This window comes from Papio anubis, chromosome X (genome assembly GCF_008728515.1).
Source record: "Papio anubis isolate 15944 chromosome X, Panubis1.0, whole genome shotgun sequence".
Taxonomy (NCBI): domain Eukaryota; kingdom Metazoa; phylum Chordata; class Mammalia; order Primates; family Cercopithecidae; genus Papio; species Papio anubis.
In genome coordinates, this window is record NC_044996.1 from 42,382,502 (window position 1) to 42,397,967 (window position 15,466).

Below are 15,466 nucleotides of genomic sequence, written 5' to 3' on the forward strand. Positions count from 1 at the left end.
TTAGTTCCTGAAAATTTCATCGAAGTTAGTCTTTGGCTTAAGGCTTTGATGGCCCCACTAATTACAAGAAACACATTAATATATTTTCAGCCATTTTACTCTTTAGTAGTTTCTTTTAATAGCCAATCTTAGAGTCTTGAGAGGACGGAACTCTGAGATAGGCATGATTTGGTAGAAAGATAAAGAGGGAAATTACAGGTCTCCATTGCTCAGCGAGTGTTCCATAGGCCGATAGCAAGGACATCACCTAAGGGCTTGTCAGAAATGCAGAATCTTAGACTTCACTTAAGACTTACTGAATCAAAAGCTGTAATTTAACAAGATTCCTAAGTGACTCATATATACTTTTATGTTTGAGAAGCACTTGTCTATAGCATGATATCTCAACCTTGGCACTACTGACATTTTGGGCTGTATAATTCTCTCTTGGAGTAGGGGGTCAGTGGGGAGAGGGGCAGTTCTTTGCATATCACTCACAATAGTGTCAGAAATAATTAGTCTGTCAGGACGCTCTCAGTTTGGAACTGGCTTTGAGAATCCAGTGTTTGTTTTGAAGATCTAAGGTACATCATTCATTAAGAAGTCCACACACCAAAATTGGGCTTACCCTAGCAATGGTTTTCAACCTTGGCTGGATGTCAGGTACACCTGGGGAGCTTTTTTTTTTTTTTTTAATAAAATAAAATAAAAACATACATGTGCCCTACTCCAGGCTAATTATTTCTGAAATTTTGAAGAAATCCCCAGCATCAGTATTTTTTAAAAGCTCCAGAAGGTGATCCAATTTTTTTCTAACATTTTAAATGAACATTTTCAAACATATAGTAAAGTCTACGTCACTTAGATTCTACAATTAACATTTGCTATATTTGCTTTATCACATATCTATCCCTCTATCCACCCCTCTATCAATCCATCTTATTTTTAATGTGTTTCAAAATAGGTTACCAATATTAGAACACTCACCCTTAAACATTTCTGCAGGCATATCATTAGAGTTCAATATTTGTTTAACACTATTTTTATTAGTTAACTTTTATATACAGTGAAATGCATAAATTGTAAGTATGTCATTTGATATTTTTACCTTTGTGACATACATACACCTGTATAATATAAACCTTTATCAAGATACAGAACATTTTCTCATGCATCTTCCCAGTAAACACCCATCCCTGCCCCTGAGAGGCAATCACTGTTCTCGTCTGATTTTTTTCTAGGTAATTCCAAGTTGTAGCCAGGGTGGAAAATGCCTTAAAGGGAGATAAGCAAATTCCACTTCCCCAGCTTTCTGTAATTGAGGCAGTGGAGTCTTTTGGCTAACACCTCTGGAGTCCAAAAGCTTGAGGCCAGATCCAGCTCAACCAATGCTATCAGTGAAATTTTAGGCAAGGTAACCTGTGCAAATCTCAGTTTCTTCATCTATAAAATAGGAATCATAATAGTACCTACCACAAAAGGTTGTTTGGGAGATTTAAATAAGATAATATAAGTAAATTAGCAATAAAGTTAATGTTTATTAAGGGCTTACAATTGTTAAGCACTAAACAAGTTGTATGGATTATCTCATATAATCCTCTCTACTGTTTCATCTCCATGACAGATAGAAAAAATAGGCTTAGAGAGAATAACTTGCCCAAAATCATATAGCTAATTATTGGAAGAGCCAGAACATAACCTAAAGTGGTTTGATTCTAAGAACCACATTCTCACACTGTTGACTACCACACTTCCTTTTCTATGCATTACACACAGAGTAAGAGCTAAAAACTATTTGTTAATTATATGCACATTGTATTTTATACATATAGTATTATATAGATACGTGTGTACACACAAACACACACACACACTTCCCTAGAATTTGTCTAATCTATTCAGTTATAGAGTTCAAATGAAGCCATGGAGCCTCTGACCCAAACACAGAGAAAGCTTAGAAATCTCAGCAGCTCAATGTTGCTGGTTCACACCTTGGTATGAGCATCTGTATCTATTGTGTTCTTAACAATGCACTTTCCATCATGACTTTGAGAAATATCAGCAATAAGACAAGCCATCATGCTGACCAACACACAAAGCTCTCAGTGACAACATCTCTGTGGAATAAAGAACTGGGGGAAGAGCTTTTTTTCCCATTAACACATTCAGCTCCCTGACGCTCTGTTCTGCAGCTGTGCTGCAGTCGCTCAAACAAAGGGTTGCTGGAAAATCGGTTACATCATCGGCTTCGGCTCTGACAGACTTTCCAGAAGCAGGATTATTAACATCTCCACAGAACCAGAGAATGGGCAGGCCTGGAGCTCACTCAAGCTACATTATGCTACCCTTCCTCCTAATGAAAATCCCATTGTATTGGGCAATTATCCACACCCCATTCGAGGTGGCTGTTTATGTACATCAGAGTCGTCCATTTTTTCCTAAGTAAGGCAGCATCATATGGAGCCATCTTATTCCTCAGTCTCCCCTATTGGGCCACTCAGACTAATAGCCTACCCTCACAGGCTAGATGATACTAGTTGTTTGGCACCAAGAAGAGAGTGGCATGCTCTGAGCAGGGCAGAAGATGGATATCTAGTAGTAAACTCTGTAGCCGAGTCTTAAGAGGAAGTATGGTGACAGCTGAAAACAGAACTTCTTTTATCACTATCAGGAAGCCTAAAAATGGCTGGTAAATCAGTTTCAAAGCTTTGGAATCTCAATTTAGCCCACAGGCAGCAAAGGGAGTGAGAAGAGGATGAGACAAGGTGCTGAGACTTCAAGCTTTGTGGCTCCGTTGGAATATCAGACTGCCAGGGTTATTTTAATCATGTGAGGGCTTACAGATACTCTTCCACCAGGGAGGGGAAATAGCTGGCAATTTAGCTAAATGAGTGGCTGGGGTTATGATGAAGTCAGCAATCAAGGGATGCTTTCTAACAGAGGAAAGCTGATAACACAATGAAATGAAATGAAATGAAATGAAATGAAATGAAATGAAATGACATGAAATGAAGTTTTCTGTTAGGGAGGTCAATGTTCCATTATTGCAAAACCCATAGAGTTAACGTCCCCAGTGTAATCACTACTATGATTTGACACTTTCAGCTACCGGAATTGTGGCCAAAATACAGCAAGGCTGACCTTTTATCATTATCCTTCTAGCCCCAGAGGGGCTAAGCACACCATTTAGATATAGGGATGAAGGAACAGAGGGACCAAGTTCAAGCTGCAAGAAATCCCTTCCCTGGTCCCTGATTCCACAGAATAGATACAAGATATTTGTGTGAATATTGACCATCAACGACTGGCTCAGGCTTTTAGGAGATTTTGTCTGCGGATATCTTGACTCTCAACCTAGAGATTCAAATATTTCAGGGATGGCTTTCGTTGTCATTCAAGAATACTAGTACACACACAAAAAAATGGTGTTTGTTGAGTCAAGAAATAGGAATAATTGGTTGTGTTTACTCTTGCTTCCAGGAATAACTGTGGCTCTTGGGACACATCTATCAGACATGCCAAGAGTTAACATTAGGCAAAATCAACTCCTGGCCAAGAAGAGAGTCTGAGGCACCATGCATGGTCCAAATAAATATAGGTCTCCGTACAAGTGGAGTAAATATTTGTTGTCAATAATAATATTAATATATGCCATTTTTGAGTGCTTACTATGCACCAAGTACTTTACAACAGCCATATCTTATTATCACAAGAACCCTCTGAAGCAGGGATAGTGTCTGGTATATAGTAACTACTCAACAAATAGTACCTATTCGTTATTATTGTACCCATTTTTATAGATAATAAAAGTGAGGCTCAAGGAAACTTACAAACTTATTTAGAGTCACAGTATATAACTGGATGTGACACTTTAAAGAGATTTGGAATTAAATGCATTCCATTTTATTCTCTCTTAGACAAGTCCAAGCTCCTTAAAAATAATAGCTATGGGCTCCCTGAATCTGTTCTTTTTCTATTTTGATCCTCCATGTAATTGTAGTGTTCATGAAATTACACTGAAATCTGAGAGTAGGTGCCCATGTAGGGAACAATGCCACTATGGACGCACAGGAGCTTACTCCAGAAGTTATTAAAGTAGAGCCCATGTCATAATGAGAACCCCAGAGGAAGTGAAGCAAACCAGGGTCCTGTGGCAGGACTGAAGGGTATGTTATGGTTGGGCTATTCCCTTCTAGCTTTCTGGATCCCACTATTTGCCTATTTGAGCATAGCCTAGAGTAGCTTTAAGAAGCTTTCTGTTATCCATAGACGATCCAAGCACTGGAGAACAAATTAATCCATGGGATTTTTTTATATTGCTTATGGGGTTGTGCATTAATACAATACTTAAAAACACTGTGGCATTATCTTGTAAAACTGTATATTCACATATGCTACTGTTCAGATCCTGGGCATGTTTGCCCTCAGATCCATTCCTTGCTGTCTCCTGATATGCTCAGTTTTGCAGCAGGGTGACTGCTGGAGGCTACTCATCTTGGGCAGCCAGGTTATCTGCCTTCCAGTTGGGTTCACCCAGTGGAAGGCAATGGAGGGAAAATGACAGGCAGTAGGAAGGGAAAAGCCAAGGTATTTCTCAACTAGAACCTTCCTCCACCCTCACCTCAAGTAGCATACCCTGTGGTGGCTACAGCTCTCACATGGATTCAGTTCCCACAGGAGAGTCGGTCATAATTCCAGCTTCTACCAGGTAACCCTGGCCCTGAGCTCTGGTGACACTAACCCTTTGTTCTGCCAGTCCTAGGGAGGAGTGGTAAAAGTTGCTGCTATTGTTAACTTATAGGTTGTCTCACCATCTCCTGTTAGGCTTCTCAGCTATTGGCCACCATACTACTCAGCAATAAAAAGGAAGAAATTATTGACACATGAAACAACTTAGACCTCAAGGGAGTTATAATGAACAAAAAAACCCTCAAAATATGACACACTAGATGATTCAATTTATATAACCCTCTAGAAATAACAAAATCAATGAGATGGAGAACAGATAAGTGATTGCCAATGGTTAAAGGCAGGAGTGGGGTGGGTAGGAGGGTGAATGTGACTATAAAGGGGCAGCACGAGGGATTCTTAGGGTAGCTGAAAAGTTCTGTTTCTTGATCCTGGTGATGGCTACACAAAAATCTACACATGATAAAATTTTACATAGGCATACAACTACATAAACACACACAAACAAAAAAGAATGTATGTAACACTGGTGAAATATGAATAAGGTCTGTGGATTGTACTCATGTCAATGTCCTAGTTTTCATACTGTACTATAGTTATGTAAGATGTTACCATTGGGAGAAACCTGGGGGAAAGGTACATAGTAGCTTTTTTTGCATAATTTTTACAACTTCTTGTGAATCTATTATTATTTCAAAATAAACAGTTCTTAAAAATAAAAAGGAGATTTCCATGAGTAGTCTAGACAGTACTAGGGCAGGATGCTTGAGTCTCTTCGTGCTTAAGGCTTCTTGATGGTTAAGATAATTTGTGAGTCCTACTCTAGGCTCTTGATTGTTGACTTTATATCCTAGTGTTATCCTCTCTCATTCATATTTACAGTGCAGTACTTGGAGGATGTTCCATTGTTCTTAAGCAAAAACATACTTTACATTAAGCTCTCTATGTCATAATAAAACAGTTACCCAAGCTAGGAGCACCTTTCTCTGCTCCTCCACTAGAAAAGCACAAGAGAAAGGCACTGGCATATTAAACAACATAATTGCCCTGGTCATCTTGACTAAGTGGCATGATGTGATTATCAAATTCATTAGGTTTTCTCCATTGGGAAATGAAATAAGCAAATGACAGACTACCACAACAATTCAGCTTCCCTTCCTTTGCCTACATTTCCTACGAAGATTTCCAAGTTTAGGAGCAGCAACCACATTCAGCACCATGGACAACACTATCAGATGCCAGCTATTGAGAGAAACAAGCTCCGAGGTTTATTAGCTCCCTAAGTTTCTCCTCTTGATTCTGCTTTACTCTCTTTAGTAAACTGATATTTAGGAAGACAATAGGGTGGGGTTCTTACCATTTTATAGGAAGAATGAGGAATGAGCCGGGGGAGGGGCTATTGAAAATATCAGTTTTTTAAGGAAAAATTAGAATTGAAGGCAGCAGTGGTTCAAAACAACTTAAGCAGATTGAGGTGTGTCCTTAGCCAGTTATTCCTGTGTAGTAACACACCCCAGAGTCCTTTGTCTAGTGGTAAGATGAAGCATGCATGCAGTAGTCAGAGTCTTTGCTGATTCTTGCAGAAACCTTCACCTTGGCACCAGCGTGCTGCAAAGTGGACCTTAGAAGTCCTTGCTGTATGAAAATGAGAGGCTACAAAATCAAATGAAGGTGAAACTATAAGGGAAACTTCTGTGCTATGATATAGAGCCCAAAAAGAACTAATTCTGAATAAGTCCCTGAGGAAGGTAGGAATGAGGAGAATATGCCATTTCAAATAACTAGCTGACCACTGGGGCTTGCTGATCAGTAAGCAGAACCAATGAAAATAAGAGCTGAGAGGTCCCTTAAAGATTATCTAGCTCAGTGGTTCTTAAACATGAATTTGCATCAGGAATTACCAGGAGGGCTTGTTAAAACAGACATCAGAGCCCAGCCCCCAGAGTTTGCGATTCAGAAGGTATGAGGTGGAACCTGACAATCTGCATTTCTAACAAATTCCCAGGTGATACTTATGCTGCTGATGACGAAGGGAGCACACTTTGAAAGCCACTCTCTAGTCCAACCTCTGTTCCCATTTCTATTACTCTTTTGGTAACAATCCCATACAAAATTCATATCAAGTGCATTGCATAGTAGGGTTGCCAGCTTTACCAAATAAAAATACAGGATGCCCAGTTAAATTTGAATTTCTCATTGCTTATCTAAAACAAATTTAACTGTCTGTTGTACACTTAATCTGACAATGCTAATCTCAAGAAATAGCTGGTAAACTTGAAGAAAAGGAGTTAACTTCTCAGCTCATGGTTTTGCTATGCCCTTCCTGCTTCAGACACTAAAGAGGCTAGGAAACACCTGACCCCTCCTCCTCCCGCTTCCACTTCCAGCCTGACAGGCTTGTTGGGGCTCTATTGAGCCAGCGTAAAAAGGCTGTGATTTGAAGAGCTGCGAAAAATCAGCAGCAGCAGCTAAACTGGTACCCTCCAGTATCTCTCATTTCTATGGAAAGTTTGATTTTGGTTCCCTGCCCTGTGATTAACCAAAACAAGAGGAGACAAATAAAAATTCTTTACAGCTGTTTCACACTGACAGACCTGACCTTCCCAGCTGAAGGTTCTTTGTGCTGAGAAATTGTTACCTAGCAACCAGGCCTTGCAGCTGCCAGACTCCAAACATTGAAAGCATTACTTACAGAAAAGAAGCCAGGAGAAGGGTGGGGTGGGGACTGCATCAATCTGAGCTTTGTCTTGGGGTCTAACGCTACATTTGAGTGAGAAAAGATAAGCAGAGATTGGAGCCCCTTCCTGTTGAGAATCAATTTCCCAATCAGACTGCTTGGGTTCAGCTTTCTGTCACCTGCATCTGCTCTATCCACCAATCCTAGGTGTGAAAATGAGAGGGTTGAAGGAGGAGTGGGAATGCTTCCCAGAGATGTCAAATACTCTGGATGGTGCACATGGCTTTTATTCTTTGACAATGGAACACATGTTCAATCTTCAATATACATTGTCAATGGTTGGTCCACTTCCTTCCTTTCCTCTTCCTCCCTTTCTCCTTCTAACTTCCTCCCTTCTCCTCCTGTTCTCCTTCTCCTTCTCTCTCTCTCTCTCCTTCTACTAGGGACACTTATCTTCATAATATAAGTGTGGAAGCTAAGGCACAAAGAGCCCAAAGGACTTACCTAATCTTGAACACCTCATAGAATCTTTTCTTTCTTAGCAGTGTGTAAGACTTGGGCAGCAGTGAGAAGGCAGGACCAGGAAACCAAAGAAAGGCCCAGGACAAAACGTAGGGGCCAAGCACAGGAGCAAGCCTGATGTGGTAGAGTCTCCAAAATCAATGGTTGAGATGAGACAATGGGCTAGAGTCAGGCAGGGATCAAGGAATCAAGGAGCATAGAAGTCAAGCAAAAGCATTGAACATGTATATAAAAAGTTTAATGTAACTGATCTGGGGAGGGGCCAACCATCTTTAGTTTTAAAACTTCACAGGTGTTCAGAATATGCAGCTAGTGTTGAAAATCTCACAATATCGCAGAAGGTAAAGGATTAGCTTAGTGGTTTTCAAGCATTAGCATCTATGTGAATTACCTGGCTAGCTGCTTAACATGCAAAGTCCTGAGTCGTATCCTCTAGCAAATCTAATTTAGCAGGTCTAGGGCGAGGCTCAGGAAATCTGCATTTTTAACAAGCTACCCACATGAATTCTGATGTAGGTGGCCCATGAACAACACACTGCAAAATGCTGGTTTATGGTGTCTCTTTGACATAAAGTTTACTTTCACATCATCAAATAATATTCTTCACACCTCCTTACCAATCTTCGCTAACAGACAAACAACTCCCAACTTTCTAATATGTGCAGCTAGGTAGAGACCAAATTTCTGTATATGGGCATGGAGATTCTCTTCAGGGGCCATTAGTAGCTTGCCTCACAACTATACCCACAGTTGTCTGTTTAGTAAGCATCCATTTTATCTCTGTCTGTAAGTCCATTGCCCTGAAACAAGGTCAAAGCACTCCTATGTGCTTTGAATTGACTGCTGCTAGGATATGAATGTGTTCCCTCCAAAATTCAGGGGTTGCTAATGTGATATTATTAATAGGTGGAGCTTTTAAGAGGTGATTAAGCCATGAAGGCTCCTCCTTTGTGAACGGGACTAAGGCCCTTGAAGAGGCTTCACAAAGCATTAGGCTCTCTTGCCCTTCTGCCTTCTGCGATGTGAGGACAGTGTTCCTCCCTTCTGGGAAATTCATCCCTCACCAGATAAGCAAACCTGCCAGCACCTTGATCTTGAGCTTTCTTGCCTCTAGAAATGTGAAAAAACAAATGTCTGCTTTTTATAAATTACCTAGTTTAAGGTAGTTTGTTATAGCAGCACAAATGGAAGTTTTAGTTCATAAGCACACATTATAATTCATGCATAAACTATATTACTGAATTTGAATATTTTTAGAAATGTATTTCTTTTAAGTAACAGCTTTATTGAGACATAATTTGTATACCATGCAATTCACCGATTTTAAGTGTACAATTAAATGGTTTTTGGTACATACACAGAGTTGTGCAACTATCACTGCAACGAATTTCAGAACATTCTCATCACCCCCAACGAAAACCCCTGTGCCCATTAGCTGTCAATCCCTATTTCTCCCCAAACCTCCCAACCCTAGGCACCCACAAACCTACTTTCTGTTTCTATGTATTTGTCTATTCTGGACATTTAATATAAATAGAATTATACAATATATAGTCTTTTGTGTCTGGTTTCCTTCACCTAACATAATGTTTTTATTGTTCATTCATGTTATAGCATGTCATTACTTGATTTTTTTATGCCTGAATAATATTCCATTGCATGAATATAGCACATTTTCCTTATCCATTCATTCATTGATGGGAATTTAGTTTGTTTTCACCTTTTTGCTATTATGAATAATGCTGTTTTGAACATCTGCATGCAAGTTTTTCTGTAGACATACATTTTTATTTCTCTGGAGTAGAATTGCTGGGTCATATGGTGACTGTTTAATCATTCAAGGAAATAACAGACTGCTTCCAAAGTGGCTGCACCATTTTATATTCCCACCACCAGTGCATGAGGTTTCTTTTTTTTTAACTTCCTTGCCAATGCTTATTATTCTCTTTTTTATTATTGCAACCCTAAGGGCGTAAAGTTGTATCGCATTGTAGTTTCGATTTGCATTTACCTTATGGCTAATTATGTTGAGCATCTTTTCATGTATGTGCTCCTTGGAGAAATATCTATTTAAGGCTTTGCACATTTTAAAATAGGGCTATTATCTTTTTATTATTGATTTGTAAGAGTTCTATGTATATATTCTAGGTACAAGTCCCTAGTCAGATATATGATTTTCAAATATTTTCTTCCATTTTGAGTTGTCTTTCCACTTTATTGATGTATCATGTGCAGCACAGAAGTTTTTAGTTCTTATGAAGTCCAATTTGTCTATTTTTCCTTTGGTTGCTTGTGTTTTTGGTACCATATCTAAGAAACCATTGCCTAATCTAAATTCAAGATTTATACATATTAAGAATTTCATAGCTTACATTTGGGTCTTTGATCCATTTTGAGTTAATTTTTGTATATGGTGTGACGTGGGGATTTAACTTCATTCTTGTCCATGTGGATATCCAGTTGTTCCAGCACTGTTTGCTGAAAAGACTATTTTTTCCCTATTGAATTATATTGACATTTTTGAAAATCAATTGGTTGTAAATGTAAGAGTTTATTTTTGAACTCTCAATTTTATCCCTTTGATTTATGTGTCTATCTTTATGTCAGTACCACACTGTTTTGATAACTGTAAACTTGTAGTAAGTTTGAAATTAGGAAGTATAAGTTCTACTTTATCGCTCTTTTTTTCAATATTGTTTTTGCTATTCTGGATCCCTTGAATTTCCAAATGAATTTTAGGATTAGTTTATCAATTTCTGCAAAGTCAGTCAGTATTTTGATAGGAATTTCATTGAATCAGTAGGTCAATTTGGGGAATATTATTATATTAATAATATTATACATTCTCTTTTGAACTGGTTTATAACATCAGCCTGATTCTCTCATTTATTATGAGTTAAATAAAAATTTTAACACATATTCATTTTTATATTTGTGTGTTATGATTTTACCTTTTTTCTGAAAATTATATTTTAACACCTGTCATTTAGGTAAAGCAAGGATACTTCCTCCATTTCATAGATGCGGATACTGACACCCCAAGAGGTTAAGTGACTGGCATGGGTTGAACAGCAACTTAATGATAGAGCTATGACTAAAACCTAGGTGTTTTGACTCCCAATCAAAGATGTTTTTACCAATCAACATTTTGTTTCTTAAAATTTTTTAAATGGTAGAAATGATGTTTTGGAAAGAATTCTGTTAGGTTTCTGCTTGGAATATAATTTCTCTTTTTTTCCTCTTTCCTGTATTCCAAACTCTACTCTGCCAATATGATGTCCTTGTGTTTTCAGTTTATATTTATTTTAGCTAAACTTAACAAGGTTGAATTATTTCTGTGGCATTTGTTTCTTGGATCAAGGTATGGGGGAATCCAAAATACAGTGCAAAGGATTAGACAGGACATAATGTTGAATGAAAGTACCAGTGAAGCATAGTCCATGACACAGAGAACCCCAAAGGAATATATATCAATTGAGACATTAAACAGAATTTGGGATGACAGAGAATTATCTGTACATAATGGTATAGGTGTAAGACTTTAATGGGAGGAGGTGGGGAGGCTGACAGGAAAGAGTGCAGAATTGCCCTGAAGATTTAAGAAGGCAGCCATTTGTTCTGCCTATTCTGTGAAGAAAACAACTCTACTCAGAATCTATTTCAAAGAAATCCTATTTAGAAAACAAGCATATTTTCTCTCTTAGTCTTTTGTGTCCAAGCAGAATATGTCATTCCTCCAGCATTTACTTGCAAATTGGAAATGTCTCTATTAAGACGTAACTCCCAGTAACTATAGTTGTCCAAAGTTGAAATTCCTCAACACTGACTTACTCTGAAAATTAGGCTATGTGTCGTAAAACAAAAATCAACAAAGGAGAGGAGGCCTACAGTTTCAGCTTGTATTAAAGATATAGGTTCTTATTTCTAATCCCTTCTAAAGGGCTATTTATCGATAATGCAAGAATATTACTCTGGTTTTCTAATGTAGCTATCTAAAGCAAGCCTTTGATTTTTTTTTTTGAGACAGAATCTCACTCTGTCACCCAGGCTGGAGTGCAGTGGCGCAATATCGGCTCACTGCAAGCTCTGCCTCCCGGGTTCAAGCCATTCTCCTGCCTCAGCCTCCCAAGTAGCTGGGACTACAGGCACCCGCCACCACGCCCGGCTAATTTTTTGCATTTTTTAGTAGAGACAGGGTTTCACCGTGTTAGCCAGGATGGTCTCGATCTCCTGACCTCGTGATCCGCCTGCCTCGGCCTCCCAAAGTGCTGGGATTATAGGCGTGAGCCACCGCGCCCAGCCGCCTTTGATTCTTAAAATGCACATGTAATCCAACTGCATGCCAGCAGTTGATAAGGCTTCTGATACATAGAAATTCAAAACAGAGGAGTTTAGCTATGTCTCTTTGACAGTTGCTATACGCTTTAACTCAAGCAGATGAGTAAAATCTGGGCAGGTTTAAGATTTTTGAAAGTTTCAGCTTGTTTCACATCTGTGCTTGCAGTAACCTAATTAGCATGTGGAGAATCTCTGAAACTACTTTTACTTGATCTGCCAGCATGGTATGAGGGAAAGAACACTGACCTAAGAGTCGAGAGATCTTGATTCTAGTTTTGGCTCTGCTATTGATCCGGTCTGTGACCTTGAGTGAATCTCTTCACTTCCTAGAATATTAGAATCTACATCTCTCAGATAGAGATAATCATATCCATCAAGGTTACCTCATAGGATTGTTGTGACAATTCAAACAGATAATAAAAGTGAAAGGACTCCTACAAGTATGAAATACAAGACAAGTTTAAAATACTTTTGTTACTATTCAATTTACTTCTTTTATCTTTACCAGTGGAATGTTTCCTAAGGCCTAAGTACTTCACAGAACTACTACGAACACAAAATGTAAGAAAAAAGGGGCATATTTCATTGTTTTAGTCAGAAACATAACTAACATTTGCAAAATACCTTAGAGTTCACAGAACACTATCACATGCACTATCTCATTTAAGATCTGCAATAACCTTTTGCATTAGGCAAGGAAACAGTGAATTCCTCAAGGGCAGAGAATGTATCTTACTCATCTTAATATATTCCCAGCACCTAATGAAATGCCTGGCAAAATAAATGCTTGTTGAAGTAATGTATATTATTTCTATCCTGGATTTATAGATGAGAAAACTAAGGTTCAGGGGGAGTAACAGGTAGCTGAGTGACAGAACTGAGACTTTAACTGAAATTTTTAAAATCCACTGCACCATCCCTGTACCTTATTTTGAATATTAAGTATAGCAGTGGTTCTCACGCTTTGGCAATAGTCAGAATTACTGGCGAGAATTGTTGAAACCCAGAATGCTGGGCCCCACCCGTTTTGAATTCAGTAGATCTAGAGTGAGAACTGAGAGTTTGTATTTCTAACAAGTTCCCAGATGACGCTGATGTTGCTGGCACATGGACCACACATTGAGGACCACTACCTTCTAGCCTTCTTTGGTCTTCTGGCCCACAGTATCAGCATCACCTAGGAACTTGTTAAAAATGCAAAATCTTGTACACAAATTAAAGTTTGAGAAGCACTAGAGAGCATTGAGGCCAGTGGTTTCTAGACCTGGATGTTATCAGAATTGCTTGTGGAGCTTTCAAATTTCTAGATTTCCAGGTCCCTCCCGTGACAATTCAGTTCCCAGTGATTCTGATGCACAGCCATGTTTGGGAAACATTGCTTTAGACAAGTGCTATCCCAACATACTTTTATCGCAACCTCTCCACCTCGCCTCACATACAGTCATGTGTTATCCTTTAGAAATGTCTGTGAATGGCAAATGAGCCCAGCAGAGAAGCATTTTACTAGGGTTTTGAAAGACCTCAAGCAACTGGAAGTTGTTTACACAAGTGGCTCAAGCATTGATTTTGTAAAAACAACATGTTAAATACTGGAACTGGGGGAAGGGAAAGATACAAGAGAGTGCAAGACAGGATCTGTTGGGGAGATAGACCTAACACACATAAAAAAATAACCGCAAAACAATGAAGTGACAAACTCTCTGGCATTCTCAGTATGCCTGACGTTCAAACAAGGTATGTGAATTGGAAAACTGCACAAAAAGAGGTGACCATGGGCATGCATAGGGAATCATCTCACATTTTTCTTTTCATTTTTTCTTCTAGGAGTCATTCAACAAATGGTCTCTGAGACAAAGGATAACTCAACAATATGGAGCTAAACAGGAGAACAGAAAATACACTTAACACTCAACAACTTTTGTATAGAAGGATGAATCACAGAGAGTGCATCCGATTAAATAAGGAAAGGGTGGGAATGGGGACATGAATCTTGAATGAAAATTACTCTTGGTTTCCATCCTCTACAAAATGTGGCATCTACAAGCTGAGTGCAAGCCAAAGACTCCCAAGCCAAGAGCAAATGAAGGCCCTCCTAACCAAAAATGCCTGATACCATGCTAAAATTCTCAAACCTCATTCCTTTTCTTCCAGACATGATTATGCCCCAAACAGATGATGTAGGCTAGAAATATGCTAGAACTAGACTAACAGCACTCCCTGCTATAGATTTGTGTCCTCGTGCAAGATGTTTATGTTTCTTCTTGGTAAAAAATATAAATTTTCAGGACATCTTCATTTTCCAAAAGTTTAATCCAATAATCCATATCCTAGCTTTTAAAATGGAACACTTACTCATTTGTTAATTCAAGGAGACCTGGGAAATGAATAAAGAATAAAGGTTTTATCCATTTTCCTACTAGTATAATTTATTGACAGAGGGGATGCTTTGCCTGATTACCAATTAGTATTTTCTGATTCTGTTGACACGATCATCCTTTACAAATGAATAATGATTATGTTACTCAGAGCACCTTCACAGGTATTTTGATGTCTGCAGCGCTGAAGTTATATGACCTAATATTGTCCTTTATGGCCCCGTGAGGTAGGTTAGGCAAGGTCCCTTAATCTGTTCTGTACCTTATTCATCTATAAAATGAGAGGGTTAGAGTAGAACAGTAGTTCTCAATCTTGGCTGAACATTGACTTGCCTAAGGAGATTTAAAAAATACTGACACTGGTGCCTGGGTCTCAACTCCAGAGGATTTTGATGTAATTAGTCTGGAGTCAGGTCTAGGCATTGAAACTTCTAAAAGTTCCCCAAGGTTTGTAGTGGACAGCCAAAACTGAGACCCACTTGATTGGATGAGGACTAAGGTCTCTTACGGTTCTGATATTCTGAGTATAGATGCCATTTCAATTTTAAGGATGAGGTAACTGAGACACAGAGGTGTTAAATAACTGCTGAAAGTCAACAACTAAATCACTTCTAAGATAGATGATAAACCCTAACCCATGTCTTTCTACTTCAAAGCTTAGACCCTTGTTTCAAGCTGCCTTTAGTTTACCAAATGTCTAAATCTGTATGGTTATTAACCCTGACTTTAGCCTTTATACCTTTATCTATAGAAATACAACATTTCAGAAATATTGCCCTTGGACTATTGCCTTCCTGTATTGAGCTCACTATATCTTCTCCTCCATTAGAAGGCCTTCATGAATTAGCCTCCACCTGGCCCTAATCTAAGTGTGTATGCATTCTTT

The 15,466-nt window shown here is 38.7% G+C and overlaps 1 protein-coding gene across 8 annotated transcripts in view; it reads right to left on the reverse strand.

Moving 5' to 3' along the window:
• DCX (doublecortin) overlaps positions 1-15,466 on the reverse strand; it is a 125,172-nt gene that overhangs the window by 80,875 nt on the left and 28,831 nt on the right. The window lies entirely within an intron of this gene.